Genomic DNA, 26,578 nt, shown 5'->3' with positions numbered 1-26,578 from the left:
TATCATTTTTCGATCGGGGGAAATAGCTTGTGAGGCTACGGGGAAGAATTGGACTCCCATTTTCTGTTCTAAGGGTTGGAAGGGAGGTGCTATGCTCTCCGTTGATTTCTCACCATTGAGGGAAAAGGGAGTTTTGTTTTGTGATTGTAACATTTCTGGGGATAGTGCATGGACATTTTTATTTGGATTCTCAACACGTAAGTGGGCTCTTCAACTATTATCCATTGGATCATATCCTACTCTTAACACCATATGTTAGGAACTCATGGTGACAACAAGTGAGACAGACACAAGTGATCACTCTTTACTTCATATTCACCATTGTTCAATATCTTTGGGATTCACTTCCTTTTCTTTCACAGTGCTTGTAGATCAAAGCCTTTCGACTGTACAGGGATTTTGCTTGACCCTCTGTATGACCACCTTGACCTATTTCGCTGGCATTCCTATGGCCTTCTGGTACTTGCAGTTTCTCTCATATGGGGCTCGACCAGAGTCTCTCGAGTTAGCACCCACGTGGTGCCGATTTCCCACTGCAGTTGGGCTCTCCTTCACACTTTTACAATTCATTGAAAGTTCATCAACTTTGGTTCAAAACTTGCCACTTTGTGATTCCCTCTCAACGCAGCCCGGTTCTTATTGGTTTTCCCCTCGATTTACCGGCTGTGATGAACCGCTAGGCTTTTGGCTTCTCTGGAGTCAAGGCTGATACCAAGGGCGCGGGAGCTCCCCTCGCTCCTGCTTATCGGCATAGGCTCACCCTGTGTACCGTCGACATCTTTTGCAGGACACTTGTGCTATTGTTTGCGGTCTTAGGCTCTTTTCACAAAGGTTCCGTGGATCTGGGATGAAAAGGGCAAGGTCACTCCTCTCCTCGCCACCCTCTCGATTCCTGCCGCCTTTCTCTGTCTTTTGAACTGCCGGGTGGTTGCCGTCTCGTCGTGCTGTCTGCTGTACTCGTCTTTCTCATACTGCGCTCTCTTTCACCACCTTTTATGCCTGTGAGGAAAAGGAAGGGGTGTCAGGTGTGTATTGTTTGAGTCAATTGCCTGACTTTGACTGACCAGATTTAACATTACAAGTCTGTTGTCTATTGTTTGGTGCGAAGGTGTTTGTGTTTGAAAGGAAAATGGTTGAAGTGTCAGGGAATCCTACGGGACGTGATGGGAGAAGAGGTGCTATTATAAGAAAGGGGTCGGTTGGTAGATTGAGAAGGAAGAAATGGGTACCGATGACGGGACTGTGAACAGAACATAGTGGATGATCGGAATTATAATTGTTGGTCACTTTCGACTGGGAGTTCTGAAAGTGGCAATCAGAGGGACAGGATTGGTAGGGTTTGCGTGGTAAACGGGAATAATTGGGATCTTGAAATAAACAAGGGGGATTGTGGGAACTGTAGAATTTTATTTGATCTTGTTGGGAGTGTGGGAAACAATGATGACTAGAAGGGTGCAGGAAAGAAGCACCGGGAGCATGCAGGTTTGAAATCTTTGGGGCTGGGTTCTGTACGGAGGGAACATTGGATCAAAACAGGAGAGATTCAATGGGAGGAGGTGAGGCAGATGTATTGTGGCATATAAAAGCCTCAGATATCTCGCTTTCTTCTCCTTCTTCCTCTGCATAGTATTGCATCTCACCTGGGGCACTCCCCTGAACATAACCCCAGGCTCCCCTACCCTACTCCCTCGCTCATCCACCCCCAAGGTTGGGATCTGAGAGCACCAGCCTCCCCTGGCCACCTGAATAAGCAATTCTCGAGGTCTATTTTGAAGAATACCCTCAGGTTTCTTACACCATTGACAGTTCAAAGAGAACCTGTTTATTCTGCTCTTCCTCATGTTGTTTGAAGTATTTGTGCAAACTATGTGCAATTACATTTAGGATTAAGAGGTCTCCAGCCAGCCGGGACTTGTAATGAATTGTTTCTGTATGTGAATGTGTAACTGTATGATGATGTCATGACCTACCACGGACAAATCCTAAATAGGGGTGTGCTATGAATATGACCTGAAGATGGCAGTTAAGATTATCATGGCCAATGGGAGATTTGTAGAAAGATTGGATTTCTTTTGTATATGGCTTGTCCAATCACATTTGGGGGGGGGGGATTGTAATAAAATATATGGGAGTGTTTTAACTGTTGCAAACATTTATATAATGTGTCAAATTATGTGGTTCGGTTAGTTTGACTCTACAGCGTTATCTAGCTCCTCCCTGGAATATTGTACAATAAACTTGCTTTACATACAAAACGTGCACTTGCTTCCACTTGCTTCTTAAGTGGTGGGCCTGCTTTGGATGAAGGTGATTAAAGGCACATCTGTACACTATTGTCTATTGTGTTAGACCTTTCTAAGAATAAGATAATTTAAATTAGGCAGTCTGGCTGAGAATTGGAGGAGGAAGAGGGGGTTGGATTCTTCTAGAATTAGGATATTGATTGCCAGTGGGATGCTCCAGAGGAACATGTCTTATCTTTTCTGGTTGTGGGCCCTGTATGTGCCAGACACTCACAGTAAGAGCAGGTGTAGTCTGAGATGGGCAAACCATTCGGATGTTGGCGCAGGAAAAGGCGAAGAGACATGGCTTTTGTAGAGTTTGTCACTGTCACAGCGGGAGGAGATGGGGACGGAAGGGCTGACAATGCCATAGGAGGAGATGGCCGAATGGGCAGCAGGCATGATATGAATGGGATAACGAAAAGGGAATTGATCAACTATGCAGCAATTAACTTTGGAGTTTGAGATTTGACTTTGAGAGTTCATGGTGGGAACTAAAGGAGAGAGTTCACTAAAGGCATCAGGCTGCCTGGTGTGAGGCGAACATAGGGTGTACCAGAGGGGATGGAACAGCAAGAACTGCAATAGACAGCGGTGGTCCCCCAGCAGGGTCTCGAGAAGAGGAAGAGGCTGACACATCTGTACCCAAGTCTCCTCTTGTAGAAAGGACAAGACAGGCACATATATCTCTTGTCAAATGTCAGCCAATGCGCACCTTGTCAAGGAAGCACCAAAGGATGCTGGAGAAGAGTGCAGTGAGAGCGAAGGAAGGCACTGTGATATACAGCCTATGTAGAACACCAGTGAAGCGGGGAACACCAAAGAAGGCTTGATCTTGATGACACCAAACAAAAACACATTCTGAATAATCCTGAAAGAAGGTAACCTTCTACTGAACTCTTTATCACACCCTCTAGTGGAGGAGGAAGACGTGATGACACAGCTGCGCATCTCCATTCTTAGACAGCCACACTGGCACAATCAGCCTTCAGACTCCACACGATCAGCCAGCCAAAGCACCTCTGCTCTCCCTAAATACTTTGCCATTGACACCATCCACTAGCAGGGAATTGTTACCCCTGAGATCACCACACCACTGCAGCTTGATGATATTTATAGCACTGTGGGTGGGCCACTATTTCGGGTGCCACAAAGGGAGCACATGATGTGTCATACTGTCGGTTCTGCCTGCATTGCCAGATGACTATCATTCTAGGGAAGCTGAACAACACTGCAGTGATGGGTGCTGTAGTAGGACAAATAAATCCACTGGAACCTTCTTTCCCTTTTGTAGGTGACTTAATGGGTACTGGGCAAGAGGCTAAGAAAAGGACAGTATGTGTGACTGCACTCACAGACACAAGAATAGTTGCCAAATATTGTTGGAGTCACTACCCATGTTTTGAAGACAATCATAATGAATTTCAGAAGCTGCTACGTTCCCCCACTGCCAGCAGATCTGAATAATGAGTGAAATTAGTTTAAAAAATGGTGTTAGGAGTTGATTGGAGTGAAAGAACATAGTCCAAACCTGAATCCAATTAATAGACCAGAAGTTGCTCCACATAGTTCCTGGGAAGCCACCATAACATCTTCAGAAGTCTAAAATGAAAAGAATTAAGTTCAACCTCTTCTTACATTGTTCTCCTGCAGCATGTAACATACTGCCATCTAGGAATGGATCCCTTGCAGTAGTCAATCCTCTGTTTGAAAATGTTGAAAATGGACACAGAGATTTAACTGCGTGCCCTACTGGAATGTGGTGCATCTTGTGAATAGTTTTGACTCATATAGCTCTGCAGAGATGTTGTACTCAAATTGGTTCAAGAACTCTCTGACACCGAGTTTTATTACTGTAGGTGACAAAGATGATGTTCTTTGTCTTGAACTAAGAAGAACTTCTAAATGTTTGGACTATCTTGCTGGGGAAAGAGGTTATCTCCTTCAATGCTCTTCTGGTTGCTAAGGTGTTAAGACGTGGCTGGAGGTAGTGGAGTTGATGCTGTTGTTGGCACACGCTGATGTGCTGTACTTTTATAACTGAAAAGCTGCATTTGGGAAAAGGCTGTACAGAGGTTGAAGAGTAGGTTTGCCCTTCTCTCCTAAACTGTGGCATTATAATCCTACTTCTCCCCCTCTGTGTTATTGTTTTCCAAAATGATGTGCTTTGGGGTCTCGACTCAGATGGGCACCCTCTTTATGTTGGTCCTCTTCTTCATTTTTGAACCTCAAATTCATCCTTATTTGGTGGAGATGGACAAAAGGAAGATTTCACATTATGCATCTCTGCACATAATCCTCCTGGCTATATCTGTAGCATCTTGACCTTTTTCTGCCCGAGAGAGTGTGGCTGGACCTTCTCTGCATGCCTATCTCTCCCTCAGGATGGCCACTTCTAAGAATCCACAAGAAGGTCGAACATTTGAAACTCAGTGCCCCTGATGGAAGTGCATTCTGTACACAGGAGTGGCTTTTCCATTATGGGAGAGGGGGCACTGACCTGCCGGTACCCTTGCCAATCATGTAGGAGCTGGGCAAGCCCAGTGGAAACACGGAATGCTCCCTCAGCCTTTGGTGCAAGCGGATAGCTCCAAAAGGGGCACCAAGATGTTAAATGATTCATGGAAGAGCCCTCATGATTTGCACGGAAACGGGGTTTCACTTTGACAGTTTAGTACCCCAGGGCATTTTACTTGCCCAGCCTTGCATGGCCCATTGGGGATGCAGACTGGGGAATTGCATGTTTGAATGTGCAAGGGGGAGCTCCTGTGCCTCTAAACATGTTCAACAGATTGGGGTGCTGTCAATGGAGTGTCTCGTGCCTGCAAGCATTTGAAGTAACCAGAAAGTGCTCTCTGCGTTCCTCATCATGCTGCACAGGAGCTGGAAGGCTTTTGCTGATGTAGCAGAGTGGAGTCTGGACCAGAGCTGCATGCAGGACAGACATTTTTTTTCTGACTTGTAATTATGTGTGCATGAGTGAGTGAGTGCTGTGTGTGAATGAGCGAGTGAATGTTGTGTGAATGTGTTTGCACTTGGGTTTGTGCTGGGCTGATTTACGTGTGGGGGTTGGGGGAATGGAGAGGCACGGCAACAACAACATTTTTTACTGGTCATTTATTATAGAGGGCCAGTAAAAAATGCTGCTGCCAAAACAAGGCTGATGTGTGTTATTACATGGCTTTTGGTGTAGCCAGTCCAGCCAGTTCTTACTCTGGCATGACATTTTTACTGGGCATCTATGAGAAAGCAAGCATGATAAATTGGATTACACAGCTAGACTGGCATGTTGGTTCAGCCAGTCTAGCTATTTCTTACTGTGGGATGGTATTTTATTATGTGCATCTATGATAATGTACCCATGATATTGTTCATACACGGCTAGACTGGCATTTTGTTGCAGCCAGTCTTGCTATTTCGATGGCATTTTTTACTAGGCATAACAGGTAAAGGTAAACATGATAAGTATTGTTACAAGTCTGGACTGGTCTACATTGTGCATTCAGTTGGACGGGTTTTCTTAATGTGGCATAGACAAGATCACCACATAGCTGTTCCAGCCAACAGCACACGTAGGAGGTAAGAATCCATGTCACCCCAAACCGCTGCACTATTAGATACGGTGCTTGGTTTACCTTCGCAGAATATAATGCTGCCTTTCATTTTGTCTAGCGACACGCCACCCCTATATATGCAGCGATCCCGTGTGCCCCAATACACCCCACCCACTGCCAGCAGGCCACAGGTATGTTTTCTTTTGCTCAAAATTTCCGATTTCCTTAAAAAATTAAAAATAAGTCATTAGAAACACCAGTGACTAACAATCATTGATAATGTCTAGCAGCACTAAAATACGTTGCTTCATCAGAGCAAAGCTTAAGTGCAGCATGTACAGCACTCTCCTTCCTTCCATTGTCCCTTTTACAGAGTGAACCCAGGACCACAAGACATTCCTTGGTCTGAGACTGAGTCCCCGCAATCATGGTGGACAACACAGCAACAACAGATACCTGGTAGTATACACAGAGGAACAATACCAATACTGTGCCACCCTTCTGGGTGTTGATACAAGGTCAGTCGTGCACTAGTAAGAAAAATACACTTTTTCTTAGCATTTTAGTTGTTTTAACCACTTATCCAACCCTACACAAGTCCACCCTTTAGATTCACTTTCTAGTTTTCACCATACTGTATACTTCTGTGCTCTAGAGAGACATGGGGCCTCATTACACGGTAGGCGGTAGCCATGTCGCTATTAGCGCCATGGCTACCCCCTTACCGCATTCCGGGTCCGTGTTCCCGGAATAGGGACTTACCGGGTCATTCCGACTTTGGAGGACCCGGTAAGTCCCCATTCCGGGAACCATTCCCCATTCCCATTTGAGCCCCCATAGGGCTCAATGGGAATGGGGAGGGAGTTAATAATGGGCCCGCTATGAGCGGGCCCGTTATTAGCTCTGAAGTCCCTCAACGGGTCCCTTCCTTAACGCCTGGTAAAACCAGGTGTTAGGGAAGGGACCCGCTAAGGGACCTCGTAGTAGGGCGGTAAGGGATTACCGGCACCGGTGCCCTTACCGGTGCCGGTAATCCCTTACCGCCTACTGTGTAATGAGGCCCATGATCTGAGGCCCAGAAGAAGGTATCCTTTAATGCACCAGAAACGTCTATGGACAGAGCAACTATCTGTTCACAGAGTCCATATAACATTGAGGGAACCATACCCCGACGTAGACCCAGGATTGATCTTTTTTAATCTGCAGAAAAACATAAAACACATACAAATTCATTAATGTTATTGATGTGTTGCACTATGTTTAAAACGCTAAGTTCCGTGTTATAATAATTGTTTTACAACAAAACATTATGTACCAGCACTGAAGTGCAAACACGATGTATGTGCGGTTTAATTTATTGTTACCCGTGTTTGTATCACCATTGTACACTTTGCCTGGAATGCACAATTATGTTTTAGAAAAATTGCTGTTAAAAAATGCTGAAAAAAGTTAACAGCAGTATGAGAAAAAACTGCTTGAGATGAATGCAAGAAAGTAATTTACCAATGGAGTACATGGTAAACACCAATAAAAGTGGATTGACCAACTTTGAAAAGGTCTAATTGCATGGAAATGTAGTGCAATATATATACTTCACTTGGATAACTATTATCCATCGTTACTGTAGGGTTATCATGGGGCTGACCTATTCCAGCCACTCTTACGAAGAATTGTTTCATACATGATTTATAGTATGTCAAATTTGCAAGTGGGAGGACTTCTTTAATTTCCTTATCCTTTTTGTGTCATGGCATTTTTAAAGTCAAAGCCAACAGGAGTATGTGAATAAGTGGGGATGCTTGCATACATTGGCAGAGTTAGGGTGAACATGTTTTCTAAAAGTATAATTACTGGCATTATGCACAAAGCAAACATGAGTACGTTCTCATATAGGAATACTGGCATATGCTGGTGCAGCCAGCATGGACATGTATGTGCACTGCCAAAGCAAAAGTATTTTTATATTTTCATACTGTGATATACTGTGGCTAAAGTATAAATGTGTTGGAAAATGCTCCTGTGCTCTGTTGGTAACTTGCATCTATTTAAATTTTGGATTGGATTTACTCTACAAACCTAATTGCAAACTGTCTCGCGTTTTACCCAATTTTATTAAGAACGTGTGTTGTATAATGCTAGGCTGTGTCACTCTGGACATATTTGTGGGAATATTTATATCCCTTCAATTAAAAAGTTCACCAGCCACCACTGCCTGCACACAAAAATCATGAGACATTTTCTCTGAAATTAGTATCTGCTATGGCCACTAAGAGCCATTAAACTCAGTTACAATTGTCCTATAGTGTACCAATATATATGAGACTTGGTCTGTGCAATTCATATTTGGTCTGGGCACTACAATACAACATAGTCACGTACATCCACTAAATATAATCTCCTGCCCTACACACATTATAAGACATGTTATCTGCAACTGGTATTTGTTATGTCTAGCAAAACACAACACACTCAGTTACTGCCACTGAATATAATCTCATCCTGCCTGCAAACAAATATAAGACTGTTCTCTCCAGCTATCATTTATTATGGCAACTGAACAAGCACACACTCAGTTGAAGCTACTGTGTAACATGTCCTGCCAATCAAGCATTTAAGAAAATTAGTAACTAGTATTTGGCATAGCCACTAACTAAATGATGGTTCAGTAACTCAGAGCTACTGAATATAATATGGCTTCTGGGTAGAGAATCATGATTATTTTAAGGAGCCTAGAGGGTAGGATTATGGATTTCTTGTATAACACTTCTGAGAATTCAGTAGCAGCTTACCAAACAATATACATAAAAAAACCATCACAACGGTTGTTGTCACAGACCTACTGCAGTTACATATGTCTACTGTACCATGACAGAATGCTTCTTTTGGGAAGCCAGCACAGAATTAATTGCACCGTGTCCCAGTCTTACAAGAAAGGTAGATGCCTAAAAGGAGTGCAAGGTCACAGTCCACATCCAGTAGAACATAAGGATGAGGAAAGATAGAGAGGTAAAAGGGTGAGGCAGGGTGTGATAATTCTTGCCACAGTGTCCTTAATAAAATAATGTTTTTTTTACCCATAGAGGGAGAATCTATATTTTATAGCATAACATGGATGCTTGCATTATTCAAGTTCTAATCCTTGCACCCACTAAAGATAAATCACCTTGTATAGGTTAATTGTAAAAATGCTTCATCATTGGCTCTGATACCCTGCCCACAGCCTTCTTAATGTCTGACAGGCTGCCCCTGCCAGAGAAAGATTTGATGGCTGTAGCACGTAGAGTAATGTACACAAAAATTGATGTGTCAATGTGTACTCCTTGCAGGTCATGTTGTATCCACCTTATGAGCGTGGGGGTAAAGGGTCAAAACTGGCCTGATGAGCCTGTTGAATTGTGCCTGTAGAATTAGTGGGCCGACCTGCACACAAATCGCCATGAACAGTTACCCATGGACACTTAAAGAAATGGTTGGAATTCAGGTCACAGGACAGTCTTGGAGCAACGAGACAGGTAGAAACATGCTTCTTTCAGCGAGTATGTCCTCGCAGGAACATCCAGACCTGTAATATATGCCATTTGTTTGTTGAAAATCAATTACAGCGAGGTTTTAGGTTAACAAGTCGAGTCCTTAACATCGGCCATGTTGCCAGGCCAGCATCGAAGGACATGAAGGAGCACTTTGATGTACCACAGCGAGGAGTAGTGAGTTAGAGAAGTCTTCAGATGTAAATGATTTATTGTAGTCTACACTCTTCTGTGTCCTGACCAGTTTTCAGGCCAGCTAGGTGGCAACAACTTGCCAATATTTATGACCAATGTACAATGATAATATGTTTCCATTTGCCATCCAAGAAGAGGCTGGACAGAAAGATTGTGACCTCTAGAACAAGAGCTGAAACAGGATCAATATCTCAATAAATACACTAGCTATTCCAGGTAGGCCAAGAGGCAAAGCCGTTTCTTTTACCATTCCCCTTTCCCTAGAGAAACAGATGAGGTCCTGAGTTGGAGTAGAAGGACCTGCCTGTCAGGTAGATTTTTAATTTTGTATGCCAAATCCCCTATACCTGTGAGACTTCAGGCACTTTTTGCTGAACCTCTGAACCTTTTCTTGTTCTCCTGAATGACGGGAGCCTTTTCCCCTCATGCATTCTTTTTGCTCTGACAATGAGAACCTTGTTCATTTTGTTTTTACTTTGTTTTATGGAGCTATGCTTCGCTCCATACTTTTTAAAGTCATCTTTGTTTTACTTTTGCAGCACACAGCACCGTTTCTGCAGTGTTGCTGGGAGCCCTTTGGGCTCTCCTTTTTATATTCTTTTATTGTCCTTAAGAACTACTGTTCTCAAGGTTAGGAGGATACTTTTTATGCTTCTTAGTTTTTTCTTTTGTGAGATCGGCACACACCACCCTGTGTGGAGTGGTGAGGGGCTACCTTGTATCCCCTTTCTCATTGCTCCTATAACATTACAGTGACAAGCATTCACGTATGGCTGGTGGCAGTGGACATGTTCTACCAAATTTTGTGCAATTTTTACTCGCAGGCTGTTTCCACAGCTGCGGTTATGCTCAAAAGGGTCAACATTGACCCAAAATGGTAGCTTCCTTCTTTTATTGCCATTTCTTGTATGCTTGTCCTTTCTTGGTCCTGCTTCTATCATTCAGGGTGGGGGTGGTTCTGGTTTGAGTTTTGTCTTTCACAGGAATCCTTTGCAAAGTCTTCCGGGTATCCATTGGGTCTGCGAGGACAGGAAACAGGGGAAGATCCTGAAACTCTACTATCCTTTGTCTTCTGATGTGCCTCAGAGAAATCAGTTTACACTGGGGTGCGGGGGGGCAGGCTGTCCTGACCTGGACAGCCACCTGCCCATTTCTGTAAATTCCAGGGAGTGTTTTCAGAGGATGAGTGAGAATTCCTGATAAAAGGCGAGGATCCTGAGGAAGAAAAGTTGACCACTGGAACAGAAGAACCGAAGAAGAAGATGACCAGAAACGCCTGCAGCCCCTTCCAGCAACTGCAAAGAGACCACTTGCTGTCCTGACCCTGTTTTCTAACTGACAGAGGAGCTCAAACGAGGATGACTCCATGCCTTTGGCTGGTGGGACCAATCAGCCATAAGATGACCTGCAAGTCCAGTCATCCCACGACTTGCTGCAATCTCATTGGGCTGCAAACCGGTGACTATATTGCAGTGCATCATCTTCCCGTGAACAAATCCTTCCACAACTTTGGTGGACTCCTGTTGGACCTCCTGAGTCAAGATCCACCTTCTCAAAGTCCACTCACCAGAGTGCTGGACCAAATAATCGAGGCAGATTGACCGGGCGGTAAACGTTCATCCTTGGAGTCTGTGAAAAAGCACCAAAACTGCAGATCGATATTGGAGTATGAAGAATCCTTTGCTGGGAGTCCTTTCTCTCGACTGCTGCTGGAACATACTTTCGGGAATCCCTCCTTTCGTCACCACGAACAAGGAGCAGGAGACCAGGTACACCGCTGATGCACTGTGAAAGAATCCAGCTGCATCTTCTTCACCACTCCTCAGGTACTGTCAGACTTGTGGTAGCACATACCTTGAGTCATTCTGTCGCTCCTTTCATGCTGGAGTGCTGATTCCGGTGTTTGGGTGTTCGCCTCATACTGCTCACCCAAGCCTAATATTTGTGTGCCCATAGGTAGCCTTTCCCAAGGTCCCTGCAACCTTTTTGACCAACAAAAGTAATTTACTTACTTGTTATTGAAGAATCCTCTGGAACTCTGCCTTTTCTTCATATGTGCCTTACCTGCTTTACCTCAATCTGACTTCGAAGCACTCATACCTACATAGGGATGGACTTCTAAAGCCTTAAGGCCTCTGAAAAGTAATACAGGTCTTTAAAAGTACTGAGCTGATATTGTTGGTGTTGCTTAACCTTTTTATTCCTACAAAATATAATTTTCTGAGTTGCTATAACAAGTGCTTTTACTCACCTTTGAACTGTGTTCATTACATGTATAATTCTTAACTGATGGTTTACTCACCTGAACATTGATTGTATATTGTGTTACTTAGTTTGAAATAGTACTTACTCAACTGAGGCTTAGCTTTAACCTTGTGTATATACAATAAATCACTATTTTACTATAATTGCAAGTGTGCAAGAGTTTCTTTGGGCCTATGTGTTTACTTAATTCATTTTGCTTACCTACAGCTCGTATCACCCTCCTAAAATAAGCCTGGCTGCTCTGCCATACTACCAAAACTTGAGTAGTACCGACTTATACTAGAAGTTGGGGCCTGTATAGCAAGGGGTAGTTTTATAAAGTCTTACTATGGGTAGACTTTAGGAAATCTCCCATTACACTGGTGTTCGAGCTAGTGGGATTGAGTACTATAGGATTACATAGACTCATGGTTGTACCTGTGTCCAGAGAATACAACCACAAGGCTGGTACTACCTAAAACAGTAACTACTAAATAGCTGGAATATGGACAACTTTAAAACAGAGGCTATTGTAATTATTACATTAGAAACAACTCGAGATGTGCACATCAAGAGTCCTCAGTTGTAAAGAGAAAAATGTGACTTGATTCAAACCTTGTTGGATCACCAACCCTCAGTGAGTAGGCCTGTCACCCTTACACCAAATATTGATTTGTGTGAAGATAATCCAGGTCAAGATATAGACCTTAGTCCTCACCTACCGGACGGTGAAGAATCACAGGAAGAGATAGCAATTCCTAGTAGTCCTCCTCCAACTCTTACACCCATACCTACCATACCTTCTAACATGTCCTCAGAAGTTCTTCTAGAGATCGAAAGAATGAAACTCCAGCTGGAATCCAGGAAACTGGAAATGCAATCTGAAATAAGAGAGAAAGTATAAAAAAAAATAGATCAAAGAAGGTGCAGCATGAGTATAACATTATGAAGTTGTCCCTTGACTCCGCTTCCCTTTCAAGGTCCTCTATGCTAGATGCCTCCAGGATCAGGGTGCCATGTTTGCCCAAAGACTTGGTGAGTGTGTATGATCTGAAGGTCGTGTGAGAGCCTGAAAAGAACTTAGAAATCTTGCCATGTTAGAAAGCATTTTGTGTGCCTGTTCCCCAGAGCTGAGACAGCATCTGGCTGACCCTAAAGAACTCGATCCCAAGCCAACAGGGCTACTCACAATGATTCTGGGGCTCCTCACAAGAAGGAGATGGGGATGAAGCATAAGAAAGATCGGAAAGATCACTCCAGCAATACCACACCAAAAGAGGCCCCCAAACATCATATGGGTAAATCTACCCCACAAAGTTCATAGGGCTGGTGAACCCTCTGGAGTCAAACCATAGGGTGGTTACCAGAAACCCCCATTCCAAAGAACGTTGGCAAATTTGTGGTTTGTGGGTCTGGTGACCATATGAAGGGGGATACCAAATGTAAGGGTAAACCTTCAGGGATCCTATCTGTCTCCTTGGCCTTCACCGATGAGGGAGAAGCTACAATGACAGCTGCCAGCCTTCACAGATAATGAAACTGCATTAAATAATTGAAAGAATACAGGTACCCACATTTCAGGCACACTCTTAAAAGGTCAATTGGTATTGAATCTTGGTCAGGTGCCTTTCCCCACTAATGTCTTCCATTGTGAAACTCAATACAGGGAAATCCCTTCATGGTTTGTAGGATAAATCCTGTCACTTTCCTGTCCACCACAATTTTACCACAGGATCTTAGCTAGACATCTACAGACCTTGTACTGTGCATTTATATTTTAGATGAACCAACAACAAACCAGACGCCATAAGTAAGCACTACACACTTTCACAGTTACACTTGCTTATACATATATTAATCAAAAAGAACAGATGTATAACCAAACCAGTTAATAAATATGGAAACATTTGTGCTAAGTGTTTGCATTAGACACATCTGAGAAATCAGGAAAACACCATTTGCATCAATAATTATTTTACATTGGATCATCATAGCACCTGAAACAGTGATTTCCTTACAACCTGAGACATCCTAGTTGCCACTTTTTGGCTATGAAAGCAATGCACTACAAATACAATTTTAGCTCTCATTTACTTCCCTACCCTATCTAACATGGTATTAGTGACAAGGTTACGTTATTGTGAGATTACAAGATTAGGAGATTGTGACCTCCTCTACGTGAATTGAGAAACTCCTGGTTAATACATTGGATTCTGGCTACTTTGTTAATCCTTTGGTACCAGAAGGATTGGAAACGTTCTACCTTCTGTGCCCAGTTGCACACTTTGACAATTACAATACCCTGCAGAACTGGGTCCTAATTGATTATTGTTTCCCTATATATACTCACACTGGGGTCTTTGCTTTTTCCGAATAATCACCTTGCCGTGGCTGACCAAGCCCCTTCTGCTGGGACACTGCCCCTGTTTCAAACTGTGTCCTTCAAGAACTCCCTGGAGCTACACCGGGCATCAGCCCAGCAGACCAGGAAGAACCCCTCCTTCCTCCTTTCACCCTCTTTTAAACCTTTCAGTGGGACGGCCTCTTATGCTATGTCCTTGTATATCTCATTTATCATTTTCTAGCCTCTTTCGATGTCGTCATCTGTCATCTGTCACACCATGTGTCATAACTTTCCATCCCCTATCCTGTCCCCTCTCATTACACTTTTGCAATTTCAGCCCCTGGCTTCATGGCCTTTGGACAGTATTCTGCATACCACAGCCCCCCAATAATGTTGCATATCTTTCCCGTCTTCCTGATTCATACAATGAACATTTATTCTCAAGGCCCATCATGCTGTTACACTGTACTCTCTGCCTCACAAAACAATACTGCCCAGCTGTCAATTTTACATTATTTCTGAAACTAGCAATGATTAGTCAGTGGTGTTCGTGCGCCTGCTGCACATTAGTACACTCGTAGCCTGTGGCCTAACAAATCGGGCCCACTCCATTCAACCACATACTAAATGTATGTAACCAATGTCACCACCTTGTCCTCAATACTAAATGTTAGTAACCCATGTACTACACTACACACACAATACAATATGCCGCACAAATTCTTTAGCACATAACCTTTCCTACACAGCTGAAGAACCCATTGGTGTCCCTGGGTCTCTGGGAACAACAGAATATAGATGTCTATAATTCCATCTCTGATAACACTAAAGAAAATTATAAGGACAGTGGGACTCATAACAAGTCCGGGGTAACCTTACCGGTGCTACCGGCGGCTTGCCGCCGGATTTGTAATATTCTACTGGCGCCTGACTTCCCGGTGCCACTGGGAGATTCCAAATCTGGCGGCTCGGGAAGTAAGCCGCTTGTAAAATTTAAGTCCCCATTCCCATATGTGGGAACAGAGGCCATGGCCGCTGTGCCCGACAGGTCTGAATGCTTGGTAGACCCTTCATGGAAGTGCCAGTACCGTTAACAACGGTGCTGGCGCTTCCAAGTCCCCACTCCCATAGTGTCCTATGGGACTCGGGACTTGGAAGCGCCAGCACCGTTGTTAACGGTACTGGCGCTTCCATGAAGGGTCTACCAAGCATTCAGACCTGTCGGGCACAGCGGCCATGGCACGCAAACACATAGTGTCTGGAAAAAAGGGTGCCAGTGACCTTACCGGCACCCTTGTTTCTGGACCGGCAAACCTGTAATGAGGCCCAGTTTACCTGTAAATGGCCTGGAAACCCCTGCCATCAGAGACACTGGGGCAAGCATTACTGTGGTGGATTTAAGTTTATTCAACCCTCAAGATGTAGCTGAGGCATCCAAAAGGCCCACAAAGCTTGCAGGAGGCTCTGTCCGAATGTGCCCCATAATGCCAGCCATCATTATGTGCACTGATATGACTATTAAAATTATTGTCAGTGTTCAGTCTGAAGTGCCAGGTAGGGTACTGTTAGGAAATCATCTGAAGACCCTGGGCGTAGTCTCCAGCACACACAAGCCTCCTAGCAAGAAGAAAAAGGAGCCGACTATTAGGAGTGACTGTGTATACCAGGGGTTCCCAACCTTTTGTGTGCAGTGAGCAAAATGTGCATATGAAATGAAATGCTGAGCAACAGCCATTCTTCGACAATACATATCAGCGCTGAGTTGGCGTAAAAATGATTGCAACACAAATTAGAAATGTAATAAACTTTAAGAATGCTAACAGAACATTTTAATTTGCAGTACTTAATTATCAAGACCACGTGCAATTCTAATAAAGTAAAGTTGCAAGGCCTTTAATTTCATTTGACATTAAGTGGTGGTTTACAGGAAATGCTAAGGAAATTGAGTGGTCAGTAGGACATTTTAAGACGGATAGGACCAGTCAGGTTGTTGAAAAATAGTGTAGGATTAAATCAATATTACCAGGGGCTTCAGGTTCTCGAGCTAAATATTTGTAAGAAATGTAGTGCAGATAATTGGACAGTAAAACTGGTCACAAATGGAACATTGATTTTCATGTGTACTTTGGCATTCTGCCCAGGGATTGTTTTGTGATCCTTAGTGGCAAATGGTACATTCCTAAGCATACACAACTAGCAATACCGTTTCGGAGTAATTGATTACTGTATTGTGAACTGTTTTTTATTCAGGAATGTTATGACATTTTGCATTTCAGATTGAACAGGGAGTGATCACTATCCACTTGAGTTAATTTCCCAATCAATGGCATGAGTTGGCACCAAGATGTCCGACAGCCAGAGGGGCTGGTTTTTGGTTGAAACTATCTGGGACAGCGCTATTGGGAAATGGCGTCCCGCATGGTTTGATTCAGAATGTAGAATCTCGAATAGAAAATTGAATCACCATTTAATGAGTGATGTGTACATAGCTGGCCAGATCTATAGTTTCAAATGGGCTTATAAAAACTGCTAAAAGACAAAAACAAAAAAAATAATATATTGAGATACAATGGGATTTAGTTCGAATGACACCACATTGCTTAATGCAATTGTCAGGACAGGCATTGGACCACCCTCCTCCCATCCTTATAGGCCAATTTCCTTACTCGACTTTGACAGTAAGATATTTTCCAAATGTTTGTTGCTCAGACTAGAGGAGTAGGCTCAGAGTAACAATATCGTGAAGCCATCCCAAACAGGTTTCATAGGAGAGCTTAGTAGAGTGGACAACTGCTTCCCTCTGAAAATCATCATGTAGAAATACGGTAAGGTCAAGGGTTGGTTTTGAGGGTAGAAAGAGTGCAGGTAGGGTGGGCATAGAGAGAGTGTCAGTAGACTGTGTGGTTGGACACAGAGAGAGTAGAATTGGGGTGAGTGGTGGTAAAGAGAGTGGGGTTAGGGTAGGTGGATAGGGGTCAAGAGATTGGGGAGGATGGGGTATAGAGACTGGGGGTAGGGTGGGTGGGTGGGGTTAGAGCAAATGCGGCTAGGGCGTGTAGGGTTAGAGAGAGTGAGGGTGGGTGGGTGAGGTTAGAGAGAGTAGGGTTAGAGTATGCAGGGTAGAGAGAGTGGGAATAGGGTAGGTTGTTTGGGAAAATAAATAAGGGGTATGGTATGTGGGTGGGGGTAGAGATTGGGGGTATGGCTGGCGAATGTAGAGAGAGCAAAGGTAAGGTAGATGGGTGGGGATAGAGAGAGTGAAGGTAGGGTGAGTGGGGGTAGAGAGTATAGGGGTAGGTTGGGTGGATGGGGGTAGAGGGAGTGGGTTAGGGTAAAGTGCGCGGGTAGGATGCATAGGTATATAGTGAGCAGGAGTAAGGTCAGTGGGGTAGAGAAAGTAAATGTTGTGAAGGTGGGTGCTGTTAGGGAGAATTCTCAAGAATGTGCTCATTTCCCTTACCTTTTGAGACCCCCAGCAACTTTGCTGGATTTCTAGGATTTGATTTTTTACCTGAAAAGAGTGTGAGCCTTTTTTCCCACTCTTCCATGTATTTTGATATGTGTATTACTTTTGTGTTCTTTGGTTATGGAGTTTTAAAACAACTCCATAGGAATCATCTTTTTCTGTGTGTCACACAGCACCTTCAGTGCAGTGGCACAGGGATGTCTTTCAGACTTCCCAAGGTTTAAATATCTTCTCTGGGACTAACTACTGTCTCCCAGAGCATGTAAAGTTAAATTGACTTTACTAGTCTCTTTAAATGCACAGACCTGGCACACACTAACTTCCTATAGAGTGCTGGAGGGGTTGCCTAGCATCCCCTGAGTCAAAACACTCATGTAACAGTCAAATGTTACCCTTTCATACTTGAAATGACTGGTAGCAGTGGGTTAGATCAAACAACCATGATTTTCCCCGACAGCGAACAATGGTAGCTAAAAATCGGGTCAGCCATGTTTTTCAATATGGCGCCCAAATCCTATCTGCAAAAAACAGACTCCGGTCAACTTTTTTTGCCATTTCTTTTAGGAAAGGTCCTTCTTGTGTTTGTCTCTGCGTGCCAAACCAGGCTCGGTCCCTTTGTTCATTGACCTTTGACAGGCTTCAGTGCTGAAGCCCTCCTCAGGCGCCAGGGTGTCTGGGATGGACAGGATGTGAGGGAGGTGCCCGAAACTCCCTGTGCTTAGTCTCCTAGGAGACCTGAATGCACTCTGGCGTGATTGGCCGGCTGGCTGACCGCCAAGGACAGCCACCCTGCTGGGTGATTGACAGCCAGGCTAGAATGAATGGGGGAAAACTGTTTTAAAGCAGGTCACTGGGACTTGGAAAGTCGACCACTGGAACGAAAGAACCGAAGACGAGCTGAAGGAAGAGGACTGCTGCAAATCCTGGACGACCGGTGAAGCCCTGCTGCAGGTCCGAATTGCCTGAAACTCCATCGACAGAGAAGCCCTTCAAAGTTAACTTCTTCCCGTGAGTTTGGTGGGAACAACCAACTCGCAAGCCACCTGGACACCGTCCCCATCCTGGTCGAATTTTCTTCAGAGCGCTGTTGAAAACCGGATAGCTAGGGGGAAGGAAACCAGTTAGTGGACTTTAAGGCACTCACACCTTAAACCAATGTTTTGCCAAGCTTGTGGCCTCTTCCCTGGGCAGTCAGGAACCTCCCGACGTCCTCATTCTTGTCCCTACGACTGACGCTCAGGAACAGCGAAATCTGCTCGAACTGCCAGGAACAACTGCCTCAGCTAAAGCTCTTCTTCACTTTAAAGGTACTGTCCAAACGTGGTCCGGAAATCCTTTCGGCCATGGTGAAAGTTTGTGAAACTTTCCCAACTTCAAAGGCTTGTACTTCCCGAAACATTCGTCTAACTTTTCGCCTGACCAAATTCTTCTAAGATCCGTGGCAAAGACTTAACCGTTTACTACCAGAACTGTGCTATCCCATACAAAGACTCTGAACCATTGACTTTGGCCCAGGCCTATGAACTGAATTGCTGGTTGTAGTTTACTGAAACCCTTTGCCCTACCTATGAAAGTATTTGTACTGTTGCGTCTTATAACCTTGTCTTTTTACCGCTTTTTAAAGTATCTGAAGTGCCATTTTCCTCCCACTTCAGGGGAGCTGAACTTGTTCAGTAACTTATTGGTTGTGTATTTGTAGTATATTAGTATATGAAATTGAGCTGCTCTTGCTAGTCTAATGTTTTCAAACTGACTATGTAAATAAATGTATATTCTTTTACCAAGAAACCTTGAGTAAGTGTTTGTTTGAATCACTGTATTTGTTGGCCCTTTGCGTAACTTGTTCTACTGCTCACTCAACTCTTGAGATAAGTCTGTCTGCTCAGCCATTTCTACCACATTACTGTGTAGTACATGCTTGTACCAAAGGTGAAATTGTACTGACACTTGTAGTCTTAATTGCATGTAGTGGAACCCAAGGGTACTGCATGTGATTCTGCCTAACAGGTGGGGGTAGAGAGTGTGGGGTAGGGTGTTTGGGTGGTGGTAGAGAGAGTGGTAGTAGGGTGTTTTTGTTGGCATAGAGAGCGTGGAGGTAGGGTGGATGGGGTAAAGAGTATGGGGGTAGGGTGGGTGAGTGGAGTAGAGAATGGGGGTGGGATGGGTGGGTGTAAAGAGAGTAGGGATAGGGTTGGTGGGTTATTGTAGAGAGAGTGGGGGGTTGGGGTTCGGTGGGTATGTGTGGTTAGAGAGGGTGGGTGTACTGTGGGAGTTTGTGGTTAGGTAGAGTGGAGGTTGGGTGGGGGTAGAGTGAGTGGAGGTTGAGTCGTTGGGTGGGTTAGAGAGTAGGCATAGGGTGGTTGGGGTAGATATTGTGAAGGTAGGGTGGGTGGGGATAGAGAAAGTGAAGGTAGGGTGAGTGGAGGTACAGAGTATAGGGGTAGGTTGGGTGAATGGGATAGAGTGAGTGGGTTAGGGTAAAGTGTGTGGGTAGGGTGCATAGGTGTATAGTGAGCAGGGGTAGGGTCAGTGGGGTAGAGAAAGTAAAGGTTGTGAAGGTGGGTGGGGGTAGAGAGTGTGGGGTAGGGTTTTTGGGTGGTGGTAGAGAGAGTGGTAGTAGGGTGTTTTTGTTGGCATAGAGCGTGTGGAGGTAGGGTGGATGGGGTAAAGATTATGGGGGTAGGGTGGGTGGGTGGAGTAGAGAATGGGGGTTTGATGGGTGGGTGTAAAGAGAGTAGGGATGGTGCTGGTGGGTTATTGTAGAGAGAGTGGGGGTATGTTGCATGGGGGTGGAGAGGGTTGGGGTTCGGTGAGTAGGTGTGGTTAGAGAGGGTGGGTGTAGTGTGAGAGTTTGTGGTTAGATAGAGTCGGGGTTGGGTGGGGTAGAGTGAGTGGAGGTAGAGTCGGTGGGTGGGTTAGAGAGTAGGCATAGGGTGGTGGGGTAGATAGTGTGAAGGTAGGGTGGGTGGTGATAGAGAGAGTGGAGGTTGTAGAGAGAGTGGAGGTAGGGTGGGTGGGGTAGAGAGTGTGGAGGTAGGGTGGGTGAGTGGGGGTAGATTGAGTGGGGGTAGGGTGAATGGGTGTAGAGCGAGTGTGGGTGGGGTGGATGGGGTAGAGAAAAGGAAGGTAGTGATGGTGGGTAAGGGTACAGAGAGTGGAGGTATGGTGGGTGTAGAGAGAATGGAAGTAGGGTGTGTGTGTGGGCATAGAGAGAGTGTGCTTAGAGAAAGTGGGGCTGAGAGGGTAGTGGTTGGCTGGGTAGGTAGGGTTAGTGAGATTGACTAAAGGGTGGGAGTGTGGGGTTAGATAGAGTGTGTTGGGTGGCAGTAGAGAGAGTGGAGGTTGGGTGGGTGGGAGACTGGGGTAGAGCAAGCTGAGGTAGGGTGATTGGATATGGTTGAGAGTGGAGGTAGGGTGGTTGGGGTTGAAAGTTTGGAGGTAGAGTTGGTAGGGGTAGAGAGCATGATGGTAGGGTGGGTAGGTGGGGGTAGAGCGAGTGAAGGTGGTGTAAGTGTAGGTAGAGGGAGTGGAGGTTGTAGAGAGGAGAGGTAGGGTGGATAGGGGCAGAGAAAGTGGAGGTAGTGAGGGTGGGTGGGGTAGAGAGTGGGGTTTGCTGAGTGGCTGGGGTAGAGTGAGTCAGAGTAGGTAGGGTGGCTTAGGGTAAAGAGAGTGGAGGTTGGGTCCATGGGTATAGAGTGAGTGGGAGTAGGGTGGGTGAGGGTAGAGAAACGGAAGGTAGTGAGCGTGGGTGGGTTAGAGAGTGTCAGTCGGGTGTACAGGTGGGCCAGAGAGAGTAGAGGTGGGGTGAGTGCTGGCAAAGAGAGTGGTGTTAGGGTAGGTGGATAGGGGTCAAGAGATTGGGGAGGATGTGGTAAAGAGAGAGTGGGGGTAGGGTGGGTAGATGGGGTAGAGAAAGTCAGGTAAGGTAGGTTGGTGGGCGTAGAGAGAGTTGAGGGATGGCAGGTGGTTGAGTGTAAAGAGAGCAGAGGTAAGGTATGTGGGGGTAGAGGGAATAGGGGTAGAGTAAGTAGGGTAGAGGGAATGGGCATAGGGTCAGTTGTTTGGGACAATAAATAAGGGGTTTTGGTATGTGGGTGGGGTAGAGAGTGGAGACATGTTGCATGGGGTGGATAGGGTTAGGGATGGGTGTGTTGTGTGGTTAGAGAGGGTGGGTGTAGTGTGGGAGTGTGTTTTTAGATAGTGGGAGTAGAGAGTAGAGGTAGGGTGGGTGGGTGTAGAGCGAGTACAGGCAAAGTTTGTGTGTGGGGTTAGAAAAAGAAGGTAGTGATGGTGGGTAAGGGTACAGAGAGCGGAAGTATGGTGGGTGTAGAGAGAATGGAAGTAGGGTGTGTGTGTGGGCATAGAGAGAGTGTAGTTAGAGAAAGTGGGGCTGGAGAGGGTAGGGGTTGGGTGGGTAGGTAGGGTTAGTGAGATTGGCTATAGGGTGGGAGTGTGGGGTTAGATAGAGTGTGTTGGGTGGCAGTAGAGAGAGTGGAGGTTGGGTGGGTGGGAGACTGGGGTAGAGCGAATGGAGGTAAGGTGATTGGGTAGGGTTAGAGAGTGGAGGTAGGGTGGTTGGTGTTAAAAGTTTGCAGGTAGAGTTGGTAGGGGTAGAGAGCATGATGGTAGGGTGGGTTGGTGGGGGTAGAGCGAGTGAAGGTGGTGTAAGTGGAGGTAGAGGCAGTGGAGGTTATAGAGAGTTGAGGTGTGGTGGGTAGGAGCAGAGAAAGTGGAGGTAGTGAGGGTGGGTGGGGTAGAGAGTGTGGTTTGCTGAGTGGCTGGGGTAGAGTGAGTCAGAGTAGGTAGGGTGGCTTAGGGTAAAAAGAGTGGAGGTTGGGTCCATGGGTATAGAGTGAGTGGGAGTAGGGTGGGTGGGGGTAGAGAAAGGGGAGGTAGTGAGCGTCGGTGGGTTAGAGAGTGTCAGTTGGGTGTACAGGTGGGCCAGAGAGAGTAGAGGTGGGGTGAGTGGTGGTAAAGAGAGTGGTGTTAGGGTAGGTGGATAGGGGTCAAGAGATTGGGGAGGATGTGGTAAAGAGAGAGTGGGGGTAGGGTGGGTGGATGGGGTAGAGAAAGTCAGGTAAGGTAGGTTGGTGGGAGTAGAGAGAGTTGAGGGATGGCAGGTGGTTGAGTGTAAAGAGAGCAGAGGTAGGGTATGTGGTGGTGGAGAGAATAGGGGTAGAGTAAGTAGGGTAGAGGGAATGGGCATAGGGTAGGTTGTTTGGGACAATAAATAAGGGGTTTTGGTATGTGGGTGGGGTAGAGAGTGGAGACATGTTGCATGGGGTGGAGAGGGTTAGGGATGGGTGTGTTGGTGTGGTTAGAGAGGGTGGGTGTAGTGTGGGAGTGTGTTTTTAGATAGTGGGAGTAGAGAGTAGAGGTAGGGTGGGTGGGTATAGAGCGAGTACAGGCAAAGTTTGTGTGTGGGGTTAGAGAGCAGAGGTAGGGTGGTTGGGGTAGATAGTGTGAAGGTAGGGTGAGTAGGGGGTATAGCATGGAGGTAGGGTGGGTGCAGAGAGGGTGGATGTAGGGTGGGTAGGGGTGATGAAAGTGAAGGTAGTAAGGGCCAGTGGTGGTAGGGAAGGTGGAGGTAGGGTGGGTGGGGGTAGAGAGTGCGGAGGTAGAGTCGGTGGGTGGGTTAGAGAGTAGGCATAGGGTGGTTGGGGTAGATATTGTGAAGGTAGGGTGGGTGGGGATAGAGAGAGTGGAGGTAGTGTGAGTGGTGATAGAGAGAGTGGAGGTTGTAGAGAGAGTGGAGGTAGGGTGGGTGGGGTAGAGAGTGTGGAGGTAGGGTGGGTGAGTGGGGGTAGATTGAGTGGGGGTAGGGTGAATGGGTGTAGAGAGAGTGTGGGTGGGGTAGAGAAAATGAAGGTAGTGATGGTGGGTAAGGGTACAGAGAGTGGATGTATGATGGGTGTAGAGAGAATGGAAGTAGGGTGTGTGTGGGGCATAGAGAGAGTGTGGTTAGAGAAAGTGGGGCTGGAGAGGGTAGGGGTTGGGTGGGTAGGTAGGGTTAGTGAGATTGGGTATAGGGTGGGAGTGTGAGGTTAGATAGAGTGTGTTGGGTGGCAGTAGAGAGAGTGGAGGTTGGGTGGGTGGGAGACTGGGGTAGAGCGAGCGGAGGTAGGGTGATTGGGTAGGGTTAGAGAGTGGAGGTAGGGTGGGTGGGGTTGAAAGTTTGGAGGTAGAGTTGGTAGGGGTAGAGAGCATGAAGGTAGGGTGGGTAGGTTGGGGGTAGAGCGAGTGAAGGTGGTGTAAGTGTAGGTAGAGGGAGTGGAGGTTGTAGAGATGGGAGAGGTAGGGTGGGTAGGGGCAGAGAAAGTGGAGGTAGTGGGGGTGGGTGGGGTAGAGAGTGGGGGTTGCTGAGTGGCTGGGGTAGAGTGAGTCAGAGTAGGTAGGGTGGCTTAGGGTAAAGAGAGTGGAGGTTGGGTCCATGGGTATAGAGTGAGTGGGAGTAGGGTGGGTGGGGATAGAGAAAGGGAAGGTAGTGAGCGTGGGTGGGGTAGAGAGTGTCAGTAGAGTGTACAGGTGGGCCAGAGAGAGTAGAGGTGGGGTGAGTGTTGGTAAAGAGAGTGGGGTTAGGGTAGGTGGATAGGGGTCAAGAGATTGGGGAGGATGTGGTAAAGAGAGAGTGGGGGTAGGGTGGGTGGATGGGGTAGAGAAAGTCAGGTAAGATAAGTTGGTGGGAGTAGAGAGAGTTGAGGTATGGCAGGTGGTTGAGTGTAAAGAGAGCAGAGGTAAGGTATGTGGGGGTAGAGAGAATAGGGGTAGAGTAAGTAGGGTAGAGGGAATGGGCATAGGGTAGGTTGTTTGGGACAATAAATAAGGGGTTTTGGTATGTGGGTGGGGTAGAGAGTGGAGGCATGTTGCATGGGGTGGGGAGGGTTAGGGATGGGTGTGTTGGTTTGGTTATAGAGGGTGGGTGTAGAGTGGGAGTGTGTTTTTAGATAGTGGGAGTAGAGAGTAGAGGTAGGGTGGGTGGGTGTAGAGCGAGTACAGGCAGAGTTTGTGTGTGGGGTTAGAGAGCGGAGGTAGGGTGATTGGGGTAGATAGTGTGAAGGTAGGGTGAGTAGGGGGTAGAGCATGGAGGTAGGGTGGGTGCAGAGAGGGTGGAGGTAGGGTGGGTAGGGGTGATGAAAGTGAAGGTAGTAAGGACCAAAGGTGGTAGGGAAGGAGGAGGTAGGGTGGGTGGGGGTAGAGAGTGTGGAGGTAAGGTGGGTGCGGGTAGAGGGTGTGGAGGTAGGGTAGGTGGGTGGGGGTAGAGAGTGTGGAGGTAGGGTGGGTGGGGGTAGGGAGTGTGAAGGTAGGTAGGGTGATGGGGTAGAGATTGTGGAGGTAGAGTGGGTTGGTGGGAGGGCATAGAGAGTTCTGGGTATAGGTTGGGTGGGTGTGGGTAGAGAGTGTAGAGATAGAGGGGGTGGGTGGGGATAGAGAGTGTGGAGGTATAGTGGGTGGCTGGGGGTAGAGAGTGTGGAGGTAGGGTTTGTGGGTGGGGGTAGAGAGTGTGGAGGTAGAGTGGGTTGGTGGGAGGGAATAGAGACTGTGGGGGTAGGGTCATGGGTGCAGGTACAGAGTGTGTAGGTATATTGGGTGGGTGTAGCGAGTGTGGAGGTAGTGTGGGTAGTGATAGATAGTGTGAAGATAGGGTGGGTAGGTGTGGAGAGCATGGAGGTAGGGTGGGTGCAGAGAAAGTGGAGGTAGGGTGGGTGGGGGTGAAGAAAGTAAAGGTGGGTGGGCGTAGAGAGTGTGGAGGTAGGGTGGGTGTGTGTAGAGAGTGTGGAAGTAGGGTTGGTGTGTTTAGAGAGTGTGGAGGTAGAGTGGGTGGGTAGGGGTAGAGCGTGTGGAGGTTGGGTGGGTGGATGTAGAGAGTGTATAGGTAGGATTAGTGGGGGTAGACAGTGTGGAGGTAAGGTGGGTGGGGGTAGAGAGTGTGGTGGTATTTGAGGTAGAGAGTGTGGCAGTAGGGTGGGTGGTTTGTGGTAGAGAGTGTGGAGGTAGGGTGGGTGGGTTGGGGTAGAGAGTGTGGAGGTAGGGTGGGTGGGTTGGGGTAGAGAGTGTGGAGGTAGGGTGGGTGGGTTGGGGTAGAGAGTGTGGAGGTAGGGTGGGTGGGTTGGGGTAGAGAGTGTGCAGGTAGGGTGGGTGAGTGGGGGTAGAGAGTGTGGTGGTAGGGAAGGGTGGGTGGATTTGGTAGAGAGTATGGAGGTAGGGTGGGTAGGGGTAGAGTGATTGAGGGTATGGTGGGTGGGTTGGTATAGAGAGAGTGTGGGTACAGTGGGTGTGAGTAGAGAAAGTAAAGGTAAAGATGGTGGGTGGGGATAGAGAGTGTGGTGGTAGAGTAGGTGGGATGGGATACAGAGAGTGGATGTAGGGTGGGTGCAGAGAGTGGTGGTAGGGTGTGTGGGGATAGAGATGGTGAGAGTAGTGTGGCTGGATAGGGTAGATAGATTGGGGTGGATGCTTGGGTGTAGAGAGAGTGGGGTAGAGGAAGTTGTGGTATGGTGGGTGGGGGTGAAGAGAGATTGGGGTACAGTGTTTGGGGTAGAGAGAGTGGGCTAGGGTGGGTTGTTTTGGAAAAGAGAGAGTAAGGGTATGGTATGTAGGTGGGGGTAGAGAATGGGGGTACAGTGGTTGGGATTAGAGAGAGTGGAGGTAGGGTGGGTGGCGGTAGAGGGCATGGAAGTAGGGTAGCTGGTGGATGAGAGAGTGAAGGTAGTATGGGTGGGGGTAGCAAGAGTGGAGGTGGGGGAGTGGTTGTAGAGAGTGGAGGTTGTAGAGATAGTGTAGGTAGAGTGGGCGGGGGTAGAGAAAGTAAAGTTAGTGACAATGTGTGGGTGTAAAGCATATGGGGTGGTTGGGTGGGGGTAGAGACAGTGAGGGAAGGGTGGATGGGTGTAAAGAGAGTAAGGTAGGGTGGGTGGGTTAGGAAAGAGATGGTGGAGGCAAGGTGTGTGGGGGTGGAGAGGGTAGGT

This window comes from Ambystoma mexicanum, chromosome 7p, assembly GCF_040938575.1.
Source record: "Ambystoma mexicanum isolate Mex_15411 chromosome 7p, UKY_AmexF1_1, whole genome shotgun sequence".
Classification (NCBI taxonomy): domain Eukaryota; kingdom Metazoa; phylum Chordata; class Amphibia; order Caudata; family Ambystomatidae; genus Ambystoma; species Ambystoma mexicanum.
The sequence above is the reverse complement of the archived record's forward strand: the minus strand, read 5'-3'. Positions refer to the sequence as shown.